Genomic DNA, 26,987 nt, shown 5'->3' with positions numbered 1-26,987 from the left:
AACAGGAAGTGACAATTACTTTTCTTAATATATTAATTTGAAAATTAATATTACCAACATAACCTAATCAATTGAAATCCAATAATGTGAGGAATTGGAAATTTGTTGATTGTTATCCAATGATCTCTCTAATTCGGTAATTGGAGAAATAGGTCCAACATTGTACAATCTATATACACTGTCAGCTTGTTTGTTTGTGACAGTGTCTTGCTGTGTACAACATAAGGGTCTTGAAATCTTGTTTCTCCTATCTCAGCCTATTAGTATATTGTTGATTTCACATTTTTATACTATACTGTGGTGTTCAGAACAGCTTACATATTTTAAAAGTATTTATATACCCAAAAGAAACAGACAAATAAATTGGAAGGGGGCTTGTAAGAGAACAACAAAGAGTGAGACTGAAGATTTGCTTGACTTTTGTAACTATTGTATCAAGTTTGAAGAAGAGGACTTTATAAGTTACTCTTTCTCTGAGATGAATGCTTTTCCAAATTATCACAGCTAATGAACCAAATTTTTACCCTCACCTAATGTCTGTGCCACCCTCCAAGCAGAACCATTGTTCATTGAAACAGTTGGCGAATGACTTTATGGATAGACCATCTTAATACCTATACCGTTTCTTAAATGAATGTAACCTGTTCTCTGTGGGCTGAGAATGAAGTCACTCACTCAAGTCAAATAGCTTTGACCATAGCAGGAAGTCTGTATCCAAAAATCGAGCCAACAATTCATTTCTTGATGCAGCAGAACTATCAACTCTCAGCTATGATGGAGGTAAAATCCTTTGGTGATGTGAGAGTCATTGAAATATAGCCTTATTACAATGAAACCCAATGTCTAAAAATTGTTCTTATTTTGGGCTTGTACCACAGTAAGAGCCAAGATTTTAAACTTTACTAAATACAAAACAAACAAAAAGACTTTATATATTCATGTTCATTTAAGAAAATACTAGTAGTTATGTATTATTTTTAAGTATACAGCTAATATGTTTGGAGTTATTTAAAATTTATATTGAGAAAATGTATTTTCACTATTGCTGTAGATGAGCATCTACATAAGACTGTTAAATTGATTGTTGTTTTATATCAAACAACTTTTATAATACTTATTTTTATTGTTATAGTATTTTATAAATTTTAAGGAATATGACAAAAAAGATATTGTAGGTATTGAAGGGGGGGTGTATGGGAGGAGCAGTGGTACAAAAGGGAAGCAAGAATGTGAATTAAAATACATTTTTAAATGTTAACAAATTCAGATAAATTGAAATCATGTAACTTTTCTCATCATAATGCAATAAAAGTTAAAAAAAAAACAAGAGTTGTCTGAACTCCAATTCCAGGTTGGGCTGTAGCTGAGTGCCAATGTATAAACCCATATCCTTGAATATCCTCTGGGAAAAAAAGATCTTGCAACAGAAAAAGTTAGAAAGACTTGTTCAAGATCACACAATGAATGATAGATCTAAGAGTTCAATTCATAAGTTGAAAATTAGTTTTGAATGAATGATATCACAACAATACCTACAGACCAAGCAGTTTCTTCAACGTATGACCTCCCTGGTAACTACTACTCAAGTAAATAATCATCTGTCTGTAATATGACAATTCATCTCCTAAATGTAGTATTGTGAACTATCAGTCGTTATTTTGGATCACAAATCTCAATTAAGGGAGACCCACGTCATTACTGATCAGAGGCATCAGGGTTGTATTTTGAATGGGGGCTCCAGGCTCCACCCTCTAGTTGATTCCCTGGTGTTAGTAAAGGGTCAGTTTGTCATCTGGGGATCCATTTGGGGTAGGCTAGGGCCTTTCTCTGAAGCTACTGCAATGGTTATGTAGGCAAAGTGTTGCAGAATAAGCTCCTTTTAAGAAGCAAGCATCCTAGGAAAACCATTACTTTACCTGTCTTATCTGTGACAACCTAGTCAGGGGAGTCATACAGTGACACTTCACAGAAGTCACAGTTAGACTGCCCAAGCTCAAAGGAAGGGAATCTAAACTTTTCTTCCAAAGAAAATAGGTAAAATGATTAGATAATCACACCCTATTTTCTTTTTCTTTAACTTTTTGTTTGGTATGGGAACCAAAATTTTAGCAACCTTAGACCCATTTTTAATTCTTGAATGAATCTGAGGGTTGCACAAAGCTGAGCAACTAGATCAGTAGCTTCGTGAGTCAGTATTTGCAGCCTATAGATATGGTGTTGCTATTAAAAGACTACCACCCTGGAGGTAGACAGATTTACCATCTAATTCCAAGAGACTGGACCAACTTTGTAATTAAGGCTTTTTGTTTCCTTATTTGCAAAATGAAAGGATGGTCTTCTGTGGCTTCACCTCCTCTCCTGAACTTGTGTGGCATTTCTCACAGTCTAGTGCCCCTCTCCAATCTCCGAACAAGCACATGTACCAGCTGCTGTGCTCCTGGAAGACAGCCAGACTTCTTAGATTTTCACCAACTGTGTCTCTTCCTTCAACTGCAGCATCTGACTAGAAACATCGGTGTTAAATGGGCTACCAATCTGGATATGATCCTAACTTCTTGACCTTGTGAAGGTTGACATATCACTGGCTCGACACTCAGTTGCTATCTTTCTAAACTAACTAACAGTTTACCTCTTTTTGAGCCTGAGCTCTCCTGAATCTTCACTTGAGCATTAAATTTCAATAGATCAGCTGAAGAGAAAGCTCTGTCAAAGTACTTGTGATCCAGGCATTGGGATCGGAGACCAGAACTCCACCATCTACTTTTGGAAAAAGACAAGTATGGTATCAGCTGGGGAGGCAGAGATGGACAGATACCACCCAGCCTTGTCTAATCACCAAACTAGGATAAACGTGACCCTCCCAAGATACAAGGAGGACAACTCCTGAAAAATGATACCTGAGGTTGACCTCCATCTTCATACACATCACAAACACACACACACAAATCTATTAGAAGTCTCTAATGTTCTGGACTCAAGGTCCCCACTGTCCTCTGGTCCTTTGCTCCCAAACTGTCTCTCCACACCTTTCCTTTTCAAAGCCACCTCTTGCAAATGCAGCCACTAACTCTTTGGAATTTCACATTGATTCCTTTTGCTTCATATGCAAAATAATAGTAAAACCTTCCCACAAAATCTTCTGCAAGTCTTCTTGAAAATTTGTAGTATGTATGGTATGTTTTGATGGAAGTTTTAATTAAACATTTAGAACTAATTTAAGTGTCAGCTATGTTCTTGTTCTTGTGTAGGCATACTCCCCAGTCGATAATAAAAATGGCATATGGATGACAGACAATTATCACATGGGAGTAAAGATTGCCTAAGAAAACACTGGAATGCACAGTGAAAACCCATTTTTATATGACTGATATAAAATGGCAATTATAATGGTTTCACTTGTCATTGAAGGCATACAAAAGCAGAATATGATTTTTTACTGTACAAAGATAAATGCATTGAATATGTTGTCTGATACTTCTAACAATTACATTTTAAGTTTTTAGCTGCTTTTGTTAAATTACTATGTCAAAAGTATCCACAGGGAATTATACAGCCTGAAGTAAAAATCAGTAAAATAAATGGATGGTGGGTGGGGGAGCACCCTGTTAGAGACAAAGGGGAGGAGGGATGGGATGGAGGGTTGGCAGAGGGAGACAGGGAAGGGAGAAAACATTTGAAATGTAAATAAGTAAAATAACCAATAAAAACTAAAAGGATATTGCACAGAGATATCTTTCAAATGTAGTATAGAGGAGTCATCCTGTGTTAGTATAATATGAGAGAGCAAAGAGAATCAGTGAATGGGCAGAACACTGTCAACCACATCATTAATATATTACCATTAATTTATTCAACAGTTGGCTACACTGCTAAATTAGACCTACTAAACTATCAGATATCTTTTCATAACCCACCAAGAACATATTCCACAATTCTTTACCATTATAACACTTATAACGTGCATGCATGCTCACATACACACAACTATACATATATATATGTATGTATGTGTGTGTGTGTGTATATATATATATATATATATATATATATATATCTTGCAAATACACTGTAGATATATCGGGGCAACCAAGATTCCACGTGTATTGAAATTGTGAATTGTCTCTGGAGAATGGTCTCCTCTTTTTGACACAGATATTGTGCCCATCATCCAAACAGTCTTAAGAGGTCGTCATCAAGTCAGTTCATGTAACCTTTAACTGGTGGGAAAGGCAGAGGAAATGCATCTCTATAGAAGCCGGCTACAAAATGCTGGCATGAAACAAAAAGACTTTAGACTTTCCAGATTGGGGTGTTTTCATTTTATTTTTTAATTATTTAATATTTTAACATTTCAATGAGTCAATTCCCCTTCCTGGTCCCCCATCCACAAACCTCATCTGCCCTCCCCTTCGCCTATTAAAGAGTGCTTTCCCACCTACTCACTCCCACCTTTCCCCTCTAGCATCCCCCTTCTCTGAAACATCAAGCTTCCATAGGACCAAAAACATCCCCTCCCACTGAGGCCATATTGAGCTGTTTTTAATGGAAGAAAAACTACTCAACCAGAAAGCTAATGCCCTGAAACTAATGTGTAATTTATATATGCAGAGGGAAGCTCTATGCCTGCCCACTTCAAATTGCAGGCCTCAAAAATGTCTGCATTTAGGAAGGCCTTCACACTCTTTCCACAGAAATGCATACCTGAAACCACCTATGGATCCAATTTCAGGAATATGTTTCTTAAAACCACACCATGTTGTGTTTAGCGCTTCTATAATTCACAATCTGAAATATGTAGTCCAAATGATCCCTAACATTATGAACAGAACAGATGCTTGACCTGAAAGGTTTTTGTGTTAGCTACTGACTCTTTACACAATGGGTATGAGCCTGATACATGAAGCTCGTGCTCTTTCTCTATAGAAAAACAACATGGAAAATATCGTAGTCTGAGATATTGAGGGCCCTAGAGGTTCCCTGAGTCATTGGTTCACATAGCGTAGTTAATACACAATGTGTTCCTTCCTCCTATTGTGAGTATTTTTTTAGTCATATATATTTCTGAAATGGAGACCAAAGATGAGGCCAAAATTTTTTTAAAGATTTATTTATTATTATAAGTACACAGTAGCTGTCTTCAGACAGCACCAGAAGAGGGTGTCAGATCTCATTACAGGTGGTTGTGAGGCACCATGTGGTTGCTGGGATTTGAACTCAGGACCTTCAGAAGAACAGTCGGTGCTCTTACCTGCTGAGCCATCTCACCACTGTCAAGAATATGAGAAACTTTTCAGGATCTTGTTTATTTTACATCATGATTAAACAGTACAACAAATGTAAGTGGAATGGGGTGGGGAGTGGTGCTTCATTCCTTCTTAAAAGGGAGAACAAAATACCCATGGAAGGAGTTGCAGAGACTAACTATGGAGCAGAGACTGAAGGAAGGACAATCCAGCCTGATATAGCTGTCTCCTGAGAGGCTCTGACAGTACAACTAATACAGAAGTAGAGGCTCACAGCCATCCACTGAACTGAGTACAGGGTCCCCAATGAAGGAGCTAGAGAAAGGACCCAAGGAGCTGAAAGGTTTGCAGCCCCTTAGGACGAACAACAATATGATCTAGTACGCTCAGAGCTCCTAAGGACTAAACTACCAACCAAAGAGTACACACAGTGGGACTAATTGCTCCAGCAGCATATGTATAGTAGAGGATGGCCAATGGGAGGAGAGGCCCTTGGCCCTGTGAAGGTCCTATGCCCCAGTGTAGGGGAATGCCATGGCCAGTAAGCAGGAGAAGGTGGGGTGGTAAGCAGGGGGAGGGAAGGGTACAGGGGTTTGTTCTTGTTGTTGTCTTTTGTTTTTTTGGTTTTTTGGGTTTTTGGGGAGGGGAAACTGGGAAAGGAGATATCATATAACATGCAAATAACAAAAATATCTAATAAAAAGTAAAATTAAAATTAAAAAATAAAAAAGAATATAGCAAATATTCAGTATATTATAAATAACATGAAAATTAATGAATAATGATCATATTGCATTTGTTACAAGTCTTGTTATTACTTCAAATTATTTAATAAACTAAATGCTACTTTTACAGATAAATCCTACACGTAGTACTAATTTTTCTGTCTTCATGAGTAAGTGACCATCACCCTCTTCTGATTGGAGGATTTTATTTCTCTGCAGGGATGTCTAATATAAAATTATTTGCAAATAAGAAAGCATATGTGTGTGAATTTAATTATCTTAGAATATAATTTCTTTTTCCCTAAAAATAACTTTTTCCTGACTGTATGTAAAATTGTATTGATATCCAAGCAAAAAATGATAAAATAAATATAAACAAGTAAGTAAAAGTCTGAAGAAAAATGAAAAAAGAATAATCTTAAAGTTTCCCGATGTAACGTTATGGTCAGGAAGCACAAACAAACCCACAAAATTGGAAATGCAATTAGAAAATGGAGGGAGTTTTATTCTTGTTATGAATATTCAAAAATTCTTAGCAAACTATCAAAATTAACTCTTTATTTTCTACATTAATATTTTAAATAAATATTGTGAATTTCTGGGCAAGAATATCAAAGCAATCTCATGCCTAAGAATAACATAATATATGAAAGAGACTAATGAAAAAATACATAATAATTCATGCAAGTTGTACAAATGACCAAGTAAATAAAAATGTGAATGTCTCATATGTGAAAGATGATAAGCAGTGTGTGCAGTGGACTTTGATGTGGAAGAAACTGTTGGCACCTCTCAGTTTACAACTTAAACAATAAGAGATGATGATACAAATACAATACTCAAAATAATAAAAATCTTTACATTCCAGAGTTAAGAAATTGAATTTCTAGTCCATCTAGGACAGCATAGCATCTCTCTGAGAGGCTCTACCCAGCCTCTGACTGAGACAGATGCAGATGCCCTCAGTCAAACACCCGATGGAGGTCAGGGTCCTATGGAAGAGTTAGGGGAAGAACTGAAGGCCCTCAAGGAGATGGCAACCCCCAGGAAGACCACCAGTGTCAACTAACCTGGACCCCTGGGGGTTCCCAGAAACAGAGCCACCAACCAAGGAACACACACTGGCTGGTTTTGGAATTATGTTTCTATTCTATTTTTTTTCTGAAAACACAAGCGTGATATTCACTGACAGTGCTGGAGCTGAAGTGTTTCTCCTTAAGATTTAGCCCAGTTTACTCAAAGAGCCTCCAAGTTTCTGAATTTTCTTTCTGAATTAATATTCCCAAGCATGAAACAGGTATCTAGGTCAGCATTCCCAGTGTCTGTCTTTCCCACTCCCTACCTCCCTCCATTTTGGACTAACTTTCGATTCAAATTTTCTATTTGTCATCATGCAAAGACTTCTAAGAGGACATCATTTCTCATTTGTCTTGTGCCACATTGTAATTGCTAATAGAGAGGAGGAGGAACCTTTTTCAATGACTTATATAAAACAGAAAAAAAAAAACTCCTCGTGGAAACGTAGGGTTTTTATCATCTTATCAACATCTACCAGAAAATGAAAATGTGAAGACAAACTCAGAGAATCCACTTACCCATTACTGAATGAATCTAGCACACATTTCAAGAAAGCCCATATTCCCTCACTTACAAGGTTAATAATGTGTAGAGAATGTGACCAATTCTCTCTGTATCTGTGTGTGTTGCAAGTGTGCCACTTATTTTGTAGTTCCTCACTCTGCTTCTCGTACTGGAAATCCTAAAGTGCAATGGTGAGCATCCTCTACCAGCAGTTTCCATTCACAGATTGACACAGCTCATTAGTCTGATCTTATCTGCCATCCCTCTAAAGCACCTCCAGTAACATGACATCATTCAGGGAAACATAGATGCTCTCTCTGTGGATAATTCCAGCTTTCCCTGGGAATTTCATCTGTGGAGCCCAGTTCTCCTTGCCAGGTTTCTAATTAAAGAACAATCAGTAAGGACACTGTATGTCTTCCCACGCATATTCTAGTTCTATTAGGCTATTTCAATACTCATTAGTGCTCCACATTCATAAACTTACTGGCCAATGTTTATTCCATATATATTTTGAATAGCATCCCAGGATTTAAAGTGTAACTAAAAAGCATTTGAATTAACTGTTTAGAAAAATTACTCATGTAATTTTTAATAATTTTAATCTGGTAATACAAAGGTGGGTGAATCAGACTAAACATGCACGGTTATTAAATTTAGACATAAAATACTCAACACCTTCTTCTTCAGTCACTTTTTCCTCAAGTCAGTTTTCCTAATGTCTGCAGTAGAAGATTCTTGAGGAAAATTTGGGAAAATTTTCAGTTGTGTTCAGCCACCAGAGTCAGTGCTTTTAAAATCTTTTTTTTTAACATTCTTAGTTTTATAATAGAGATTTTAATCTTCCAAAGTTCTCAAAGCACCCTGGGTCTTACCACTTTTGCCCTCTTTCTTCTCTAAGCTTCATGCTATTTCCTTGCACAACATCTAAGATGCTGGTATTATCCATCTCCATCCAGGGGCTACTAGGACCAGTTCCCAATGGAACTGTTGTGTAACCTTTACTCAGAAAGCACAAAACAGTGACATTTATCACTAAGAATCCATTTTAGTCCCAAGAATTGAAAATGACCTGGAAATACTGAAAGAATTTTCGCTCTTTGCTTAACAGTTCATTCCCTTTTGTACTGTTTTTTTTTCCTCATGGTCAACACTGGTACACTTCACTTCTGTAAATATCACATGTTGCTGAGCCTTTGCAGTATCAGAAACATTATCTCCACCCCCTATACATTTACTCACTCAACACATACCTAACAGGTCCTTGATCACATTGGCAAACAGAATCGATCTCTCCTCTTAATCATCAATCGTTCTTTGAGGTTACATCATAGTTATTTATAATTATAAAGTTATCCCTTTTACTAAGTAGGCTGTAAACTCTCATATAAGAGCATCTCAATATATATCTGCATATACTATAATAAGCCTTAAAAATAAAATATGACATAATCATATTTAATATAAGTATTAGTACTTTTTCTTTTGAAAATACTTTTATTGTAATGAAATAAACACACAGATAGGTTAAGGTAGCCACTCAAACACACACTCTATGCCTCTCTGTGAACTTCTATATAGTTAAAACAACCATTCTGAAGCTATGGAACTTCATTTAGAGTTTTATACATTCATATTTTCTTACAGGTTTATCCACCAGAAACAAAGAAAGGAAGGAAGGAAGGAAGGAAGGGAGGGAGGGAGGGAGGAAGGAAGAAAGAAAGAAAGAAAGAAAGAAAGGAAGGAAGAAAGAGGAAGGAAGGAAGGAAGGAAGAAAGAGAGAAACTGTGACAGATTTGAAACTAGAAAAGCCAGGGCCAGAAAATGGGAGAGGGCAGGGTGGCAGGCATGGGGAAGGGGGAGGCAACAGGGGTTTGTTTTTGTTTGTTTCTTTGTTTTTTGGAGGGGAAACTGGGAATGGAGAAATTTACATGTAAATAAAGAAAATATCAAAAGAAAGAAAAAGAAAAGGAATTATCTTTGGACCCTCCTTATCATTTCATGGGATTCAGCCCTTGCTCATCATCTAACAGTGTCTGTTCTTTGTCTCTTTTCTCAATGTTATATCCATATTCTACCTAGCTTTTCTGCTCCTAGAAACATACTCAGAGAACTCCACTCAGACCAGAGAGACTTTGCACATGTATGTGTATTGCTTTTTTATGTATAAATTGTTAGGAAACAATCTCAATATCAAAGTATGAATGGATAATGGAATATGGTATACATACAGAATGAAATTTAATTAATCTGTAAAGAAATGCAAAATTAAGAAAATCCATTTAGAACATATAATACTGATGTCACTCAATCTCAGAAAAATGAATCCCAGGAGGTCTGGGATTCATCTCTAGGATGCCCAAACATGGGATGAGTATATAGGGAGTAAATGACTCCTCAGGCTCCTTCTTGCCATTGATATTTAATGATTTTGTACAAGTACCTTCTGCATGTGTTCATCCAGGAAAAATGATGGTAAAAACATATAATGGTGTATATCAAACAAATAAATTCATGGAACTGGCTTTTATAGAATGGACAGCTGAGATCTGAGACTCTTTGTGTCTTTTTTCAAACCACTATCACACCAGCCTTTAACAGTGTCTAATTTCAGCTTCCCCACCTAATGCCCTCATCAAAGCTCAGCAGATCCCATCTCTTGCTGACTTTCCATCTTGGCATCCATGACTCCTCATCACTGGCATTCATGGCATGTGGACACTCGGCTACAGTAAATCAGGCTGACTAAATTGCCCAATGCCATCTGGTGTGTCTGGAGGTCTAGATGGAAGCCATCATGTTTTTTAAAAAATGAAACCTGATGGGCAAAGCTATGTTTTGACTCATGGAATGTGTGAGCCACTCACCCAAACAAGTAAAAGAAGAAAACCAGAAGAAGTCAATAAATTCTGTTTGCACATCATGTCATTTCATAAGTAATTTGACTCTTACACGATGAAAACTAAATATATAGACTATAAAGGAAACTTCTGGTTCTTTCCAACACAGTAACAGTCACATAGAATCTCATTCACATTTTACACATTTTGAAAAGCTGACACTTGTTTCTGATAAAGTTTCTGTCTTTACAGTTAGATTTTATTAAAGACTCAAGTTTTAATACACTTTATCACATATATGTGTATGTGTGTGTGTGTGTGTGTGTGTGTGTGTGTTTGTGTGTGTTATCAACTTCATCTGAAAGGAGTTCCACGACTATTTCTAAACAGATTGGTACTTGGACAAATCCAGGGTAAATGTTAATTGATAGATTTTTTTCCTTTCTCCCAATAAAAATATCCATCTTTATTATGTCTTCACAAGTTTCTAGTTCAATATTGGGATACTGATGGAGCTACCACTGCATCAATGTATTAGCTTTCCATTTGTAAACTGGAGTCATTCTCTCCTATTGTGTGTGTAAGGAGCTCAGTTTGTCCCATGTTCACATCACTGAACAGCTCATTTGGAGATATCAAAAACAAATTTAAAATAGAAGTGATCCGAGCTAAACCACACCAAGTTTTAAGTAAATATAACAAATAAATAACCCCAAAAATAAGTGCAAAATCACTCAAGAGAACGAAGACAGGCCTAGAAAGATTGAAGCAAGATGGAGCCCCAAACAGTAGAGGTGGATTTCCATCAAAGTCAGAACTGATACCAGAGAGATGTGAAGAAAATGAAGACCACATGACTTTCTGCAAGCAAAGCCTTATACCTACTCCTTATGTATAAATTCATGAGCTACACTTCCCCACTGATCACACAAAATGAGGGTGCCTGTGGCATCTGCACATGATCCTAACTTTTCTTAATTGAAAAGGACAGCATTAGTGACAGTCATGGTCCAAGAAGTTGAAAAGAGAACAGACAGGAAAGATAAAGAGGGGAAGGATGAGGAAAGTATGAGGCACTAAGAACATTAGATACATTTTATTAATTTACCTTCATAAACCTTCAAGGTGGCTGCCACTTACAGGTGAGTACATAACAGCACAAAGAAACAACAGTAAGGAGAAAAGTTTTCACAAAACAAAACATGAAAAAAAGAAAGAGAAGGAAGGGAGGGAGGGGAGAGGGAGAGAGCAAGAGAGCGGGAGAGAGCAAGAGAGCGAGAGAGAGAGAGAGAGCAAGAGAGAGCAAGAGAGAGAGCAAGAACAAGAGAGAGAGAGAGAGAGAGAGAGAGCAAGAGAGAGAGAGAAGTAAAGTTAGCTCAAGGACCCAAGGTGAGTAGTGAGGGAGCCTTTTAGTGTCAGGGAAACCTTTGTTTGGTTGTGATTTCAAGTCAACAAAAGAAGGGCCATGTGTTTGAACTTCAGAACTATTGAGGGTACAGATGTTGCAGCTCAAAGAGCACAAACATACATCTGAGCAATATCAGACCAAAGAATCTGTGAGGACTGCACACAGGACCAAAGCCAAGCACACAGCATTTAGAGAAAGGGTCAGCAAACTATGTCCTGTGGGTCAATTCTAACTCTGCCCTTTTTTTGGTACAATACATAAGAATCTTACATGGCTGGAAAGTATCATTGTAAAACATTTTATAATGCATGATGATAGGAAAGTAAAATTGCATAGCTCATAAATAAATACTCTTACAACACAGCCATGTCTCTTCTTTTACATTGTGTTAATGACTGCTTTTATTCTCTTAATTGAACATGGATTCTTTTTTCTTCTTCTCTTATAATATATCTTGATTGGGTTCCGTTCTCTCTACTCTCCTCCTCTCCCACCCAGATCTACTACCTTTCTGTCTCCCATTATAAAACAAACAGGCTTCTAAAGGATAATAACAAATAAAAATAACATAACTAACTAAAATGTTGGGATTGAACAAAACAAACAGAAGAAAAAGAACCCAAGAGAAGGCATAAGTAAGAAAGAACCATTTGTATGTAGACTGGGAGGCCATAAAAACACTACACTGGAAGCTGTAATATACCCAGAAGACCTGATGCAAAACCAATCAGGACCCGTACATTCTGACACAGTCCCTGTACTTTGATTGATCATGTTGATTCAGAAGGTCTTACTTTCTTGGTGTCTTCCACGTCTCTGGCTCTTACATATTTTTCTCCCTTACCTTCCGGAGAGTTCCCTGAGCCCTGAGAGGGATCTGATGGAGACATTACAATTAGAGATGTCTAATTGGGCATCTCTGCATGATGTCTGGCTAAGAGTCTCTGTATTTGTTCATGTCTGATGCAGTCTAATGATAACTCAGCAAGGAACTGATCTATGAGTATATCACTCTATTATTAGGAGTCATTTTATTGCTACATTGGTGGTGGTGGTGGTGGTGGTTGAGAACAGTAATACTTGGATTTATCCCAGGTGGGCTCTCTAGTATCAGGTTCTTGGTCACTAATGCAGGGTTGGATATGGCTTCCATCTAGTGGAGAATGTAGAATAAAATCAGATGCTGCTTCATTACTCCCACGAACTTTGTGCCACCATAAGTTGCAGGCAGACCATCATGGTTGTTAAAAGGATTTGTGAGTGGGTTGATATTTACATTTCTCTTTTGGTATCATGCAAAGTGCCTTCCTGAACCAAAGACCCTATCACCATAGGGGTAAAGGCTTGATATAGGCACCAGATAGACGTCTCTATGCTTAATGAGCTGGGTAGGTGTTGTCCTCAACAATGGAGCTGTGATGTCTGTCAACTGGCAGAGAGCAATCCATTGTCCTGACAACAGCTTGAGTTGTTTGAGGATTCCCATGGGACCCTTTTGTCCAACAACTCAATTACATGCAATCCAATCCCAGTGCAATCCAATCCAATTCCCAGTGCTTCATTTGATGATGAGAGAGAACCATTAAGGGCTGACTCCTCCACCCTGTTTTATGGTGATTATATTTAGATCTCCTTCATATATGTCTATATTTTAGGAATCTTCTATTACCATAGGTTTCCATGCTACCCCTAAAATTCCCTTAATTGTAGCTGTCTCTCTACACATTCTCTCACTAATTCACCTTTCCACTTACCTTCCCCCACTTGACCCTGCCATTCCACCCCACCTCATTCACCCATAACTGGGAACTTTCCTTTCCTGGGAAGATCTACCTGCCCACAGATACTCATTAGTCTATACCTAGCCTCTTTGGTTCTATGGATTGTACCTTGGCTATCATTGACTTAACAGCTAATATCCACATATAAGCAAATGTGTACTATATTTGTCTTCCCGAGTCTGAGTTACCTTAATCAAGATGATTTTACAAGTTCCACCCTCTTGCCTGCAAATTTCGTGATTTTTGTTTTGATAATGGCTGAGTAATATTCCACTGTGCAAATATGCCTCATTTTCTTTACTCTTCTGCTGGAGTAAAACTAAGTTACTTCAAACTTCTGGCTATTATGAATACCACATCAATGAATATGGTTGAGCAAGTGTTTCTGCAGAACAGGATAAAACATCATTTGGGTACAGACTTAAACTGGTACAGCTGGAATTTGAAGCCAATCTATTTCCATCTTCCTAATGAACTGCCAGACTGATTTACATGGTGGCTGTACAGTTTGCACTCCCAAGTAGTGTTCTGCTTACTCCACATCTGCACCAGCATAAGCTTGTCTTTTCTTTACTGATCTTAGCAATCTAGTAGGTGTAAGTTGAAATCTCAAAGTAGTTTTGATTTGCATTTCCCTGATAGCTAAAGATGTTGACCACTTCTTTAAGAGTTTCTCAGTCATTTAACTTTTCTATACAGAGAGTTCTAATATAGATCTGTGCCCTGTTTTTAATTGGGTTGTTTTCTTTTTACCCTAGATAATTTTGTTTTGTTTTATCATTTTTTGGCTTTTCATATATTTGGATAGTAGCCTTCATATTTGCCCATTTTGTAGGCTTCCATTTTGCCATGCAGAAGCATCTCAGTTTCATGAGGTCCCATTATTAAATATTGGTTTTTGTGCCTGCACTCTTGATGATCTGTTCAAAAAGTCTTTTCCTGTGCCAATGAATTCAAGGCTCTTCCCCATTTTCTCTTCTATCAGGTTCAGCATATTTGGGTTTATGTTGAGATGCTTGATTCACTTGGGCATAAGTTTGGTACAGGATGATAAGTGTGGATCTATTTGTTTTCTTTTACATGCAGACATCCAGTGTTATTAGCACCAGTTTTTGAAGATACTTTTTTTCCAGTGTGTATTTCTGGCCTCTTTATAAAAAAAAAAAGTCAGGTAGTCATAGGTGTATAGATTTATTTCTGAATCTTCAAGTTTATTCCACTGATCCAGGTATCTGTTTTGTATCAGCATTGTGTTGTTTTTATTACCATAGATCTACAGTACCTCTAGAAATTTGAGATGGTAATATCATTCACAGTTCTTTTAGTATTGAGAATTGTTTTAGCTATCCTGGATTCTTTGTTTTTCCATATGAAGCTGAAAGTTATCCTTTAAAGATCTGTGAAAAACTGTGTTGGAATTTTAATTGGGATTGCATTGAAACTGTAGAATAATTTTCTTAGTATGAGCATTTTTACTGTTAATCCTACAGTATTATGAAAGATTAATCCATATTCTCCTATATTTTTCAATTTCTTTCTTCAGTTTCTTAAAAGTTTTATCACACAAGTCTTTCATGTTTTTTACTAAACTTTCCTCAATACTTTTAATATTATCTGAATCTATTGTGAAATGTGTTGTTTCTCTGATTTCTTTCTCAGTCTGTCATTTATATATAGGACTGCCAATAATTTGAGATAGTTTTATATCCAACTACTTCAGTGAAAGTGTTTATCAGCTCTAAGAGTCTCCTGGAAGAATTTTTGGCCATATATATATATATGCAAACATCTGCAAATGATACTTTGATTCCTAGCTTTCCATTTTGTATTCCCTTGATCTCCTTCAGGTGTCTCATTGCCCTAGCTAATACTTCAAGTATTACAGTAAATACACATGAAGAGAGTAGACAACCTTGCCTTGTTCCTGATTTTAGTGGAATTGCATTGAATTCCTCTCCATTTAAGTAAAAATTGGACATGGTATAAACTGCCTTTACTATGTTGTAATAAGACGCTTGTTTCCTTATCTCTCCCAGACTTTTATCATGAAGGAGTGTTAGATTTTGCCAAAGGCTTTTTTTACATCTAATGAGATGGAAATGTGATTTTGTGTTTCAGTTTCTTTAAATGGTGGATTACATTTGATTTTTTTTTATATTGAAACATCCCTACAAACGCCTACTTGATCATGATGATTTTTTTGATGTGCTCTTGGCTTTAGTCTTTTATTGAGAATTTTTACATCTATGCTTATAAAGGAAACTGATGTATATCTCTTTATTTGTTGGGTTTCTATGTAGTTTGGGGATAAGGTTGACTGCGGCCTCATGAAACAAATTGGGTAATGTTTCTTTTGTTTGCATTTTGGGGAATAATTTGAGTAATTTAGAACCAATTATTCTTTGAAGGACTCCTAGAATACTACATTAGAAGCTCTGAGCTTCTTTTGGTAGGAAGTCTTTTAATGACTGCTTCTATTTTGTTGGGTATTATAGATTTGTTTAAATTGCTTATCTGATCTTGCTTTAATTGATTTAATTTGACAAGTTTAATGTACTAAGAAATTTCTTTAAATTTTTCAATTTGGTGGAGTACAAGTTTTAAAAGTATGTCTTTAAGATTTTTTTTTAGATTTCCTCTGTGTCTGTTGTTATGTCTCCATTTTTATTTCTAATTTTGTTATTTTGGATCTTCTCTCTCTACCTTTTAGTTAATTTGGAAGAAAGTGATCACTCATTGATTTTTCTCAAAAAATTAAATCTTTGATTCACTGATTGTTTTGCTTTGGATTTTGTTGTTATGGTGGTTGTTTTGTTTTGTATTTCATTGATTTTAGTCCTGAGTTAGTTTATTTATTTACATCTACTCCTTGACGTGTACAGTTTTTTGTTTTGTTTTGTTTTAGAGTTTTTATGTGTGTTTCTAGTTACAAGTATGAGAGTTCCACAATTTTGGTGTAGGCCTTTACTACTAAGAAGTGGTCTCTTAGAATTAATCTTCATTGTGTCCTGTAAGTTCAGGTATATTATGCATCCATTTTCATTAATTCTAGAAAGTCATTAATTTCTTTCTAAGTTTCTGTCTTGACCCAGTTTTCATTCAGTAGGAAGGTGTTCAGTTTCCATGCGTTTGTAAGTTTTTATTGTTTCTATTGTTATCTGTATCCAGTTATAGTCCCAGGTGAACAGACAGTATGTAGATTGATTTTTCAATTTTCTGGTATCTGTTAGAGTATGTTTGGTCAATTTTAGAAAAAGTTACATGAGGTGCTGAAAAGAAGGTATATTTTGCATTTTGGAGAAATGTTCTGTAAATATCTGATAGGTGAATTTGGTTTATAGTATCAGTTAGACTGAACATTTCTCTGTTAATTTTTGTCTGGAAGACCTATATAAGACAAGATAGGTTATTGAAGTCTCCCACTGTCAATGTGAGTGTCAAAGCAAGGTCTTTAAACTATTTTAATATCTGACAAAATAAATTTCAACCAGAACAGATTAGAAGAGAAAGAAAAGGACATTCATACTCATCAAGGAAAAATGCATCAAGAGGAGACTGCAATGCTTAACATCTATGCACCAAACACAAAGGCACCCAACTTCATAAAAGCAACACTTCTACAACTTAAGTCATGACTGTTTAAAAAAAATAAAACAGAACTTAGTATGGCTATCACAGCCTAAGCCATCAAGAACGTGGAATATTAATAGAAATCTTTCTTACTGTACACTGACTTAGCTCTGTAACTTTAAGAAAGAGCCATGAAATTAATTTGGTATATTTAAATGGTCCTTTCACTGAAGACTAGGTAGACACAGGGTGATAGACTTTCAAAAGCACTTAACCTAGCTTTGCACATCATGAAAAGTAAGTTACAGCCAAAAATTCCACTGAAGTAACTTATCTTCCCTCATTCAGTTTACAGCTAACCATTTCTGTATGTTTTCAGATCTCTACATTCATTTAGAATTTTCAGTATTATTACCCAAGTAAGTTCATCTTATTAAAATGTCTCTATGTAATGTTAGTGAACAGGATGGTGGTGTAGCTAACAGTAACTGTACATTCTCAGTGAAGCCATATGACATTAGCTATAGATAACTCCAACTGACCTTATTTGCCCAAACTTAGCCTGATGCTTGCTTACTGAGAGTGATTATTTTTCTCATACTCTTGAAATTTTAGATTTATGAGGGGCAACAATATGCTTAGATAAAACAATAATAAGATATAACACTCCCCTTCTCATGTAAAACAAAGGATAATAATAAATTGGTTATAATTACAAAGAGGTAGCATTAGTGGGATAATTTGGGAGGGGGTGGCTGGATTATCTCAACAGTTTGTTGTCCTTGGTCTTCTGTGGTCCTTCTCTCTGAGCAATGTACATCATGGCTAAAGATGCAATCATTTTGTGGTTTCGGGAGAAGAGATTTAAAAAATGTACCACAGGAACCTGGCCTTTGACTTTCTTAAACTGCTGAACCAGGAACTATTGACTCCAGAACATCTTGAATAATTCTAAACATGGATGCCCTACACTGTCTTTTAACTTCTGTGTCCTCCAGCCAAATCTCTAACTCAAACATCCATCCTTAACATATTTTCTGATTCTTATTCCCACAGCTCCTTGAATCACAACAGTAGGACTATTGTATGTTAGCAAATTACAACATTTATAACCAACAGGTTTTCTTGTGAGATAAAGCAATATGCAGCACCCGTGAGATGGGAAAGATGGAGAAATATACTTAGAGAGTTTATAGAGAACTGAGTTTGAGATGTCAGGCTTCAAATGTGTCCTTCTGGTCTGCTGATCCTGGCTAGGGTTATCCTACTTGACAACATCTCTAGTACAGAAGTGTAAGCTGTGTGCTGCATGTATGGAGTGCACTTAAATGACCATGCAAAGAAGTCTCCTGAGAGATTCTACCAGAGCCTGACAAGTACAGAGGTGGATGCTCACAGCCAATCATTGAACTAAGCACAGAGTCTTCAATGGAGGTATTAGAGAAAGGACTGAAGGACCTGAGCGGGTTTGCAGCCCGATGAGGGGAGCAACAGTATCAATCGGCTAGACACCCTGGGAGCTCACAGGGAATGGACCACCAACCAAAGAGTACACATGGAGGGACCCATGGCTCCAGCTGTGTATGTAGCAGAGGATCGCCTTGTCAACAAGGAGGAGAGGCCCTTGGTCCTATGGGGGTTCAATGTCCCAGTGTAGGGGAATGCCAGAGTGGGAAGGCAGGAGTGGGTGGGGAGCACCCTCACAGAGGCAGGAGGAAGAGGGATGGAATAGAGGGTTTCCAGAAGGGAGACCTGGAAAGGGGATAACATTTGAATGTTAAATAAAGAAAATATCCAGTAAATGGAAAAAATGGAAAATTAAAACTTAGTGAACCCGTTGCTCTCACATTCTCCAGTAAGCATTTCCCCTAGATTTACTTAAACAGTAGAGTGGCCTCATTCATGTCAAGTGCATTTCAGCTGGGCCTGACTCAAGTAGATCATGGATTCTAGTTGCATTTTGTATTTAACAAATCTTTGTCATTATCTTCATGCTGTGTTATTTATACAATTGACATTTGAAGTCAATAGAGGTCAACAGTAGACATTTACACTTTTTAAAATGCTTTGTTATAGGTGCATTAATTTTATCAACCTTTTGTTTTATTAATTCATCTGAGTAGGTCTGCTGCTCAACCATGACAGGTTATGAAATAGATCAGAAATAAAACCAATACTGTTGCTATGCAAATAAATAAATATATAAAATACTTACCATTGTTAAGGCCAATGGACTCAAAAGTTCTAACTTCAACTGGTACAGGAAAAACTTATCCTCACTTCACTGACCACTTTAACAAGAATAAGACCAATCATACATTTGAAAACCTCTCGATATATGACTGAAGATCATATTTTTAGACATTTCAAGGACAAGAGAGAAGCAGCTGTACATTTTAGTTAGTTGGAAAAACAGGGAGCAATGGTCTATCTCTGCACAGGGTGTCACTTTGCTTCTCCCTCTGGAGAAGGACTGCAACTTTGAAATCCAAAGCTGGGATTTTTCACAGTTATGACATTTCCCATGACATTTACTCAAAAAAAAAAAATCAATCTGGCTTTTAAAGTACTGGAAACAGGGGCTTGTGAACTGAAGGAAGCATTACAAGGTTCCAACCAACAAAGTTACTTTGATATTTTTTTATTCTGAAACCATCCAGAAAAGTTTTATCTGAAAATGGATATAGGTAACTTTACATCAAGATGTAAGGCCACCTCAGATACATGTATAATATATGTTATGCAGACAGAGAGACCGACAGACAAATAGCAGAGTTATCTTCTTTCAAAGATTTTTTTTACATTGTACTTTATTCCTTCAAGACGTTGAATATAATGGGGTCAAAGAGTCAACACTGTACAAAAAAAGTATTTTTGGCGTTGTCTTAATCAGATTCTAAGTACACAGTGGGAATAACACACTCCTGTACAAAAGCCGTTCAGACACACTGAAAATACAGCTTTGATAAGAAAAGAGAGAGAAGCCAAAGAGTTGTGCAACACACGAACTGGAGGCAAGAAATTGCAGGCATTATAAGTTTGTTCTTGGCACTGTTTGGTTGCTGGGATAAACACCTCAGAAAGTCAACAGATTGATTTGGGCTCACGGGTTCTGAGGTTCCATAGTTGGCTGGCACCATTGTTTCTGGGGCCTTAGTGAGATGGGACATCAGGGCAGAATGACACAATAGGAAGAGCTACTCATCTTATGGTAATGACAAATCAGAGAGAGCAAATTGGCCAGAAACAAGATAGGTCCTCCAAAGGAATGGAATTAGATTCAACCTCCTGTGTCCAACCCCTTCCCAGAAATCCCATCAAATTGTAGGTCAGAGCTCTCATGTCTAGTGACTCCCTACTCTTCTCAACACTATGGTAGCAGTCAAGTTTTTGAAAGAGGGTCCTTCAGTTCAGGTAAAGTTCAGAAGTATATGACTTCTGGCTTTGGGAACAATGGCTTGCCTTGCTGCTGCATTTACAGCCCTTATTCAACCCAGTTAAAAGATGTAAGGTTATCTGACTTTATGACTGAAATGTATCAGTGTGCAAAAATGCATTCAGAGAATTCAGTTCTATCCATGGCTCAACCCAACCGTGTTAATCTTGGACAGTGCACTTGAGACTCTAAGTCTATAGTCTAACATCTCATAGATAGATGTATTAGTGAATAGAAAAGGACTTGAATATCTAAAAAAGGAACTTACATATTTTCTATTGAGACTGCCCCATCCATCATCCACTGACATTCTGAAACTATATATTCCAACTCAACCCCAGAGGAGCTGTTGTATACTCGGGAGTTTATAGATGCTTAGTCCTTCAGTCATTCTGTAGCTCAACCAAATTCAGAAACCAGTATGAATATACCATGACTTAATTATGGGTAGAAAGAGTATCTGGCATCTTTGAATCTCCTGCGTCTTGCAAGTGCTTATCACAGAGTAAGTTCTATGTGAGTAGATGCTAGAAAGAATATTTGTAAACTAATGCAAAGATCATAGGGTATGTGTGCTTTCCAAACTTACAGTATCATTAAGCCCTATTTGCTAGCATCTCAGAATATAACTGTGTTTGTAGAAAGAGCCTTTAAAGAGATAAGCTGTATAAAGTTGTCAAGTAAGGCCCTAATATAATCACCCTTTACTAACTCAGAAATAAAACATGTGAGACCACAGCGAGAAAGTGTTCAGAGGCTGGTGGTGGCACACGCCTTTAATCCCAGCATTTGGGAGGCAGAGGCAGGCAGATTTCTGAGTTCGAGGCCAGCCTGGTCTACAGAGTGAGTTCCAGGACAGCCAGAGCTATACAGAGAAACCCTGTCCTGGGAAAAAGAAAAAAGAAAAAAAAAAGTGTTCAGAGAAAGGAACCTTAATATGGGTTTTTTAGCTTCTAGAATTGTGTGACTTTAAATTTCACTGTTTTAACTACCTAGACCATGTTGTATAGCAGCTTAGCAAGTTAATGACATTAAGAAAAATATCAAAACTGGTATGAATTTTATTGCAAAGAGAGAAGGGATCATTTATATTTTGTACCTATAGCAATCGCTTAAACATGAAACAAAGACATTGATATATTGCCCAATACTTCACAGTCAATACATTCCAAGGCCAAAGTTGAAATATAGGATTTCCAAGCTATGGAATCACAATTCAAAACTATTTAGTGGCTACCATATAATACCGAAATGTGCTCTTCCTAATCATAGAGCCATAGTTACAACTATCATCTAAGATATGATACAACCTATAAAGTAATAAAGGTGATGTCTTTAAAGCTCTTTAAAATTAACTGATGTTTCTAAAAAGATTCTACTTTCCTAAGTCCTAAGCATACTCAAGGTTCAGTTACAAGCCAAGAGACACATATGCCTTTAAACTCAATGGGCTACTATAACAAGGAATAGTTCTAAATGCATGTAATACAATTTTCATTTATGTTATTGATTTAAAATTTTCATACTTCTCCTTAAGAGAAAAAGAAGCAAAAACACTATCAATCAGAATAGATTCTTAAATGGAAAATAATTTTAAAATAAAAAGAAGATACTAGAGATATAGTTTGGTGGTTAAGAGAGCATAGCACTCACTCTTGCAGAGGACCTAAATGGGGTTCTTACACTCTCAGTTGACTCCAGGGACTCTGAGAACCTCTTCTGGACTCACCTTGTATACCCTTATACACATATACTCATGCATAGGTACATATAGTTAAAATAAACCTATAAGAATAAAATAGAATATTTTATTCCCATGTATTACTATGATACATTATTTGGCAAATATGATACACACACACCCACACACACACATTTGAATTATATTTTCATGTTTTGAAAATTAATGGAATTGAGATGTCATAAATTATCCATTCATGAGTGCCATTTCTTTAAGAATCATAAAAGCATCAATAATCAATATTATCTAGAATATTATGTTGTAAGAGGTAAACAAAATTACTAAAGTTAAAATTATGTTGCAAATATTCTAGATTTATTTTGACAAGCATACTTAAAAAAAAAACTAACTTTTCCCCCAAATTCACAGGAAAAGCTATTACTCAAAAAAAGATTTAGAGGGGCTGGTGAGATGGCTCAGCGGGTAAGAGCACTGACTGCTCTTCCGAAGGTCCTGAGTTCGGATCCAGCAACCACATGGTGGCTCACAACTCCCCGTAATGAGATTGGACACCCTCTTCTGGTGCGTCTGAAGACAGGTGCAGTAAATTACGCAGGAGTGAGCAGGGCTGGAGTGAGCCGGGCCGGCAGATGTCCTGAGTTCAACAGCAGCCACACACATGATGGCTCACGGCCATCTGTACAGCTACAATGTACTCATACACATAAAATAAATAAAATAAATCTTTAAAAAAAAAAGATTTAGAGGACAGATGTACATGATCAGTTCCACAAAGGATTCAGGTATCTTGTGATGAGGAAATACCCCAATTTCAGGGTCTTTTGAAGAATACTATTCTATCAAGTGTTATAAATACGAAACTGGAGCACCCAAAATTTCTGCTTGGCAGAGACTTTTATTGCCATTTGTCTCCTCCCTCAGCAATGTAAAGGAAGAGAAATGACTGCTATAATCACGTTGGTAAATTTTCTGCATCAGAAGGTTTTACAACCAGAGTTGCTACACACACTCGGGCTGCTTAGCAACTGCCAAACTCTTGGGAGTAGCATTCACACAAACTGGAACAAGAATTGAACCCTCTGGGCTCATACTGCACTGCTTGCAACTAGGAAATGTGGTTTTGTTTTAAATTTTCAAATGAATGCAAAAAAAAAAAAAAAGAAAACAATTTTATTTTTTTTCAATAGTCTCCCATCCTTGGTCATCTATGGGCCCTAACTATGGGGAAAATGCACAAGTATATAAGAATCAATATGCATGCAGAAATGCTGAAAAAAAATCACTGAAAAGGAGAGATAGTATTATTAATGAAACAGAAATTCTGTCAAGGGTGAGTTCTAGTGCTATAGTCCCAGAAAGTGAAAGGATCCTCTTCCATTCAACCAAACATAACTTGCTGCCCTAAAACATAGACTTGGGTGAATTTCTGGTTTTAAATATTTATTTAGTTTCACTTTTTATGTATCTAAATGTTAGTTCAGTATATATGTACATACTCCTGTCTGATGCCCATGGAGATCAAAAGAGGGTGTCACATCCCCTGGACCTGGAGTTAGGCAGTTGTGACCCAGCATATTAGTGTTGAGAAGTGAATGTGACTTCTCAGCAAGGGCACCCTGTGTTCTTCACGGTAGAGCTACAGCTCCAGGGTAAGTTTCTTCAGAAACTGTAGGCAAAATTGTATTTAATATATTCTCTTTCCTGCCTCTCTCTCTCTCATCCTTCCCTCTCTCCCTGCCTTCCTTCCTCTCCCTCTCCCTCCCCCAATTCTTCCCTCTCTTCCTCTGTCCTTATCCCTGTCTCTTCTCTTCTTACTCTCATTCCCATTCTTCTCAGCCCTAGTGACTTTCTACAGGACTGAGCTTTGCATTTAGTTTCCTCTCTCAAAATTAAAACCCCTATTCAAAAATTTTAAATATAGAATGAACAAGTTTCTGAAATGCACGTGAAACCCAACTCAGCTTCCTTAAGAGAATTTCCAAGCCATTGTTTTATATCTTTTATAAGATCTGGTCTATAGGAGCTCTAAAGCCTGCTTCTTGATGTTTTTAAATGGCCAGATGGTGGGCTTCAAGCTAAATGAAGACTGAGTTCTTCGGCATATCAGCTCACACATTAGTAAGACCCACAAAAAACAGCACCTGATAAGATAAGCCTCTGGGGATGGCCTTGTCGGCCCTTGGTCCTGTGAGAGCTCGATACCTCAGTGTAGGGGAATGAGAGGCCTGGAAGGTGGGAGTGGGTGGGTGGATGAGGGCACACCCTCACAGAAGCAGGAGGAGGGGGATGAGATGGGGGTTTCTGGAGGGAGGAATTGGGAAAGGTGAAAACATTTGAAATGTAAATTAAAAAACTATCCAATTAAAAAAAAGAAAAAAGATAAGCTTCTGGACCTGATGGATAACTTCAAATACTCTTTGCTTCTTCTTTCTTGCTAGAATACTGTCAGAGGTCAAGTCTCACTGGTTTGAACCTTGGACAACCCTTTGATAGGCATTATACTTTAAGTCATATGCAGACATATGTATCTGCGTATGTCTGTGTATCCTATTCACCCTCAGAAAACCTTTTTCTCTGTCTTGGCTTCATTTTTTGAATAAATACATCCTCCTCCCACTGCACTCGCAGGTTAGTGAGAGGGAATATTCTCAGCTCTTTGGGCAGCATCTATCTGGGACATTTTCATGGTTGGTGTTTTTTAACCAGTCGTGAAAGTCCAAAGCCACGACCTACTTCCTCTGATTTCCGATACTTAAAAGTGAGATGATCTTTCCTTTTAGAAACGGGTCTCATTAGGAAGACCTTCTAGGCTGTCAATCATACAAGTGCATCTGCAGGTCCAGACCTAACTCTTCAGTAGTTGTGAACCATGAGTCAGAGTTTGGACTCAACAAGGATGACGGTATCTATTTCCTCTAGAGCCGAAGGCCAGTGCCACAGTTTCCCACAGAAGCCTTACGTGAGAAAATGGAAAGGAAAGGGAAGAGCTCTTCTATTACTGAGGCTATTTCATTTCCAGGTTATCTGTCACTTCTTGTATAGATAGCCCCCTTTGTTAGGAATTCCACTGAGGTCAAAGGATTTGATTGGGTTTACCCTAGATAAAAATTACAGAGACTAAACAGAGAAGTTGCTATAAGCCTATTATTTAAATAGGGTTGGTAAATGGACAGTCGACCAGATGGTAGAAAAGAACACTTCTCAGAGTTAATGAGTTTGAGTTCATGCATATTGATAACTTGTTTTAATAGTAATCTCTTAAGTTAATGAGTTCAAAGTGGTAAAATGAACATTAAACACAAACATATTCTTGTGTGGTATGATAATTTAAATACATGAATTAGATTTATAACCTATATTTTCTATATAATATAAAGCACTTCTGTCTTCATAAATGCCTTTCTGGAACCTACACCTTTGCACAGATACTATAAATCAGTAAAAGAAAGCAGAGGTTGAAGAGGTAGCTGATTAAATGGGGAACTAAGTTGTTTTTAGAGCTACTTTATGTTTTATGTGATCCCGGTCTCTGCATTTTATCTAAAAAGTATCGAAAAGTGTTTGTTTCAGGCCAGTGAGTCCTTGCTGCATTAGCAGCCAAACAAATGTTTGAGGTTTCATTCTGCTTTTTCAGCCTCCAACTAATTATCCAAATGTTATGACACTTTACATTCACTCTTTAAACTCTCCCTATGTGGAAATGATCGTTACAACTCCTCTTTCTACTGACAAGGAAAACAAACACCAAAATGATTAAGACACTTACTCAAGAACGCTCATCCATCACTGGCAGACCTGACACACGAGCCAAGGAGTCAAGCTGGGGAAGCCATGTTGCTAACAGTTGTTCGCCCACTGCTGCCATTCACAGACTCCCGAGACGCTCAGAAGCAGGCAATGATTCAGTAACTTCATCTCTTATGAAATACCGTAACTATGGAAGTTGCAACGTGAGCATATATTCACACATAAGTGTCACTTTCTGTCTGTGTTCTTAAGTAAGACTGAAACGAATGTGTTCTGGTGCGATTTAATTTTCAGAACATAACGACTTGTGAGCTCAGACGTGAGCTTTTCTTTAAAGATGTGAATCAGTGTATGTCAAACAAGGATGTCTGCAAGCAGAGAGCTATGGGTAACTATTTGCTTTGTGATTTCTTTTGTTTTATTTTCTTCTTTTGATTATATTTAACACAAGGCATAGATACATGCACAATACTTTTATCTGTAAAAATAAAAATACTGATGGTAGTTAATTGAAAAAGAGGCCATGAATTTGAAAAAGATCAAAGAGGCATATGTGGTACCATTTGGAGGAGGGAAGATAAGGAGCAATTATGTAATCATATTAAGCTCTCAAAAAATAAAAGAAATACTTTTGTAATTCCCATCAATTAATTTTTCTTTTACTAAAAATGATTCTCTTTTCCATACAGTATATTCTAATTGTGGCTTTCCCTCACTCCAACTCCTGTAGTTGGGAGGGAAAGTGGGAAGGATCTCAAGAAATATTTTTCTAAGAATACTGTTGGTAAATAAAACACAAAAGTATATGGGTGTTTAAAATCGGCCATTTTCCTAAGGCATCAAAAATAGACTACATTCTTTCCTCTTCATAAATTATTATAATTGAGGCCAAGAATGAAGCTAAGTGGTAGAACGTTCCCTGGTATGCATGTGTTTAAGCCATGAGACCACAGA

The 26,987-nt window shown here is 37.0% G+C and overlaps 1 protein-coding gene and 1 long non-coding RNA gene across 7 annotated transcripts in view; one reads left to right on the top strand and one right to left on the bottom strand.

The window, feature by feature from the left end:
- LOC116076051 overlaps positions 1 to 3,214 on the top strand; it is a 4,683-nt gene extending 1,469 nt beyond the window's left edge. The window contains exon 2 of the long non-coding RNA XR_004112788.1: positions 2,330 to 3,214. This is a non-coding gene — a long non-coding RNA (uncharacterized LOC116076051). The remainder of the gene's footprint in view (positions 1 to 2,329) is intronic.
- Kcnc2 (potassium voltage-gated channel subfamily C member 2) overlaps positions 1 to 26,987 on the bottom strand; it is a 197,835-nt gene that overhangs the window by 119,442 nt on the left and 51,406 nt on the right. The gene's annotated exons all lie outside the window — the stretch shown is intronic.

Source organism: Mastomys coucha, unplaced genomic scaffold, assembly GCF_008632895.1.
Source record: "Mastomys coucha isolate ucsf_1 unplaced genomic scaffold, UCSF_Mcou_1 pScaffold4, whole genome shotgun sequence".
Lineage (NCBI taxonomy): Eukaryota > Metazoa > Chordata > Mammalia > Rodentia > Muridae > Mastomys > Mastomys coucha.
Note: the sequence above shows the minus strand (reverse complement) of the source record. Positions and strands in the feature narration are given on the sequence as shown.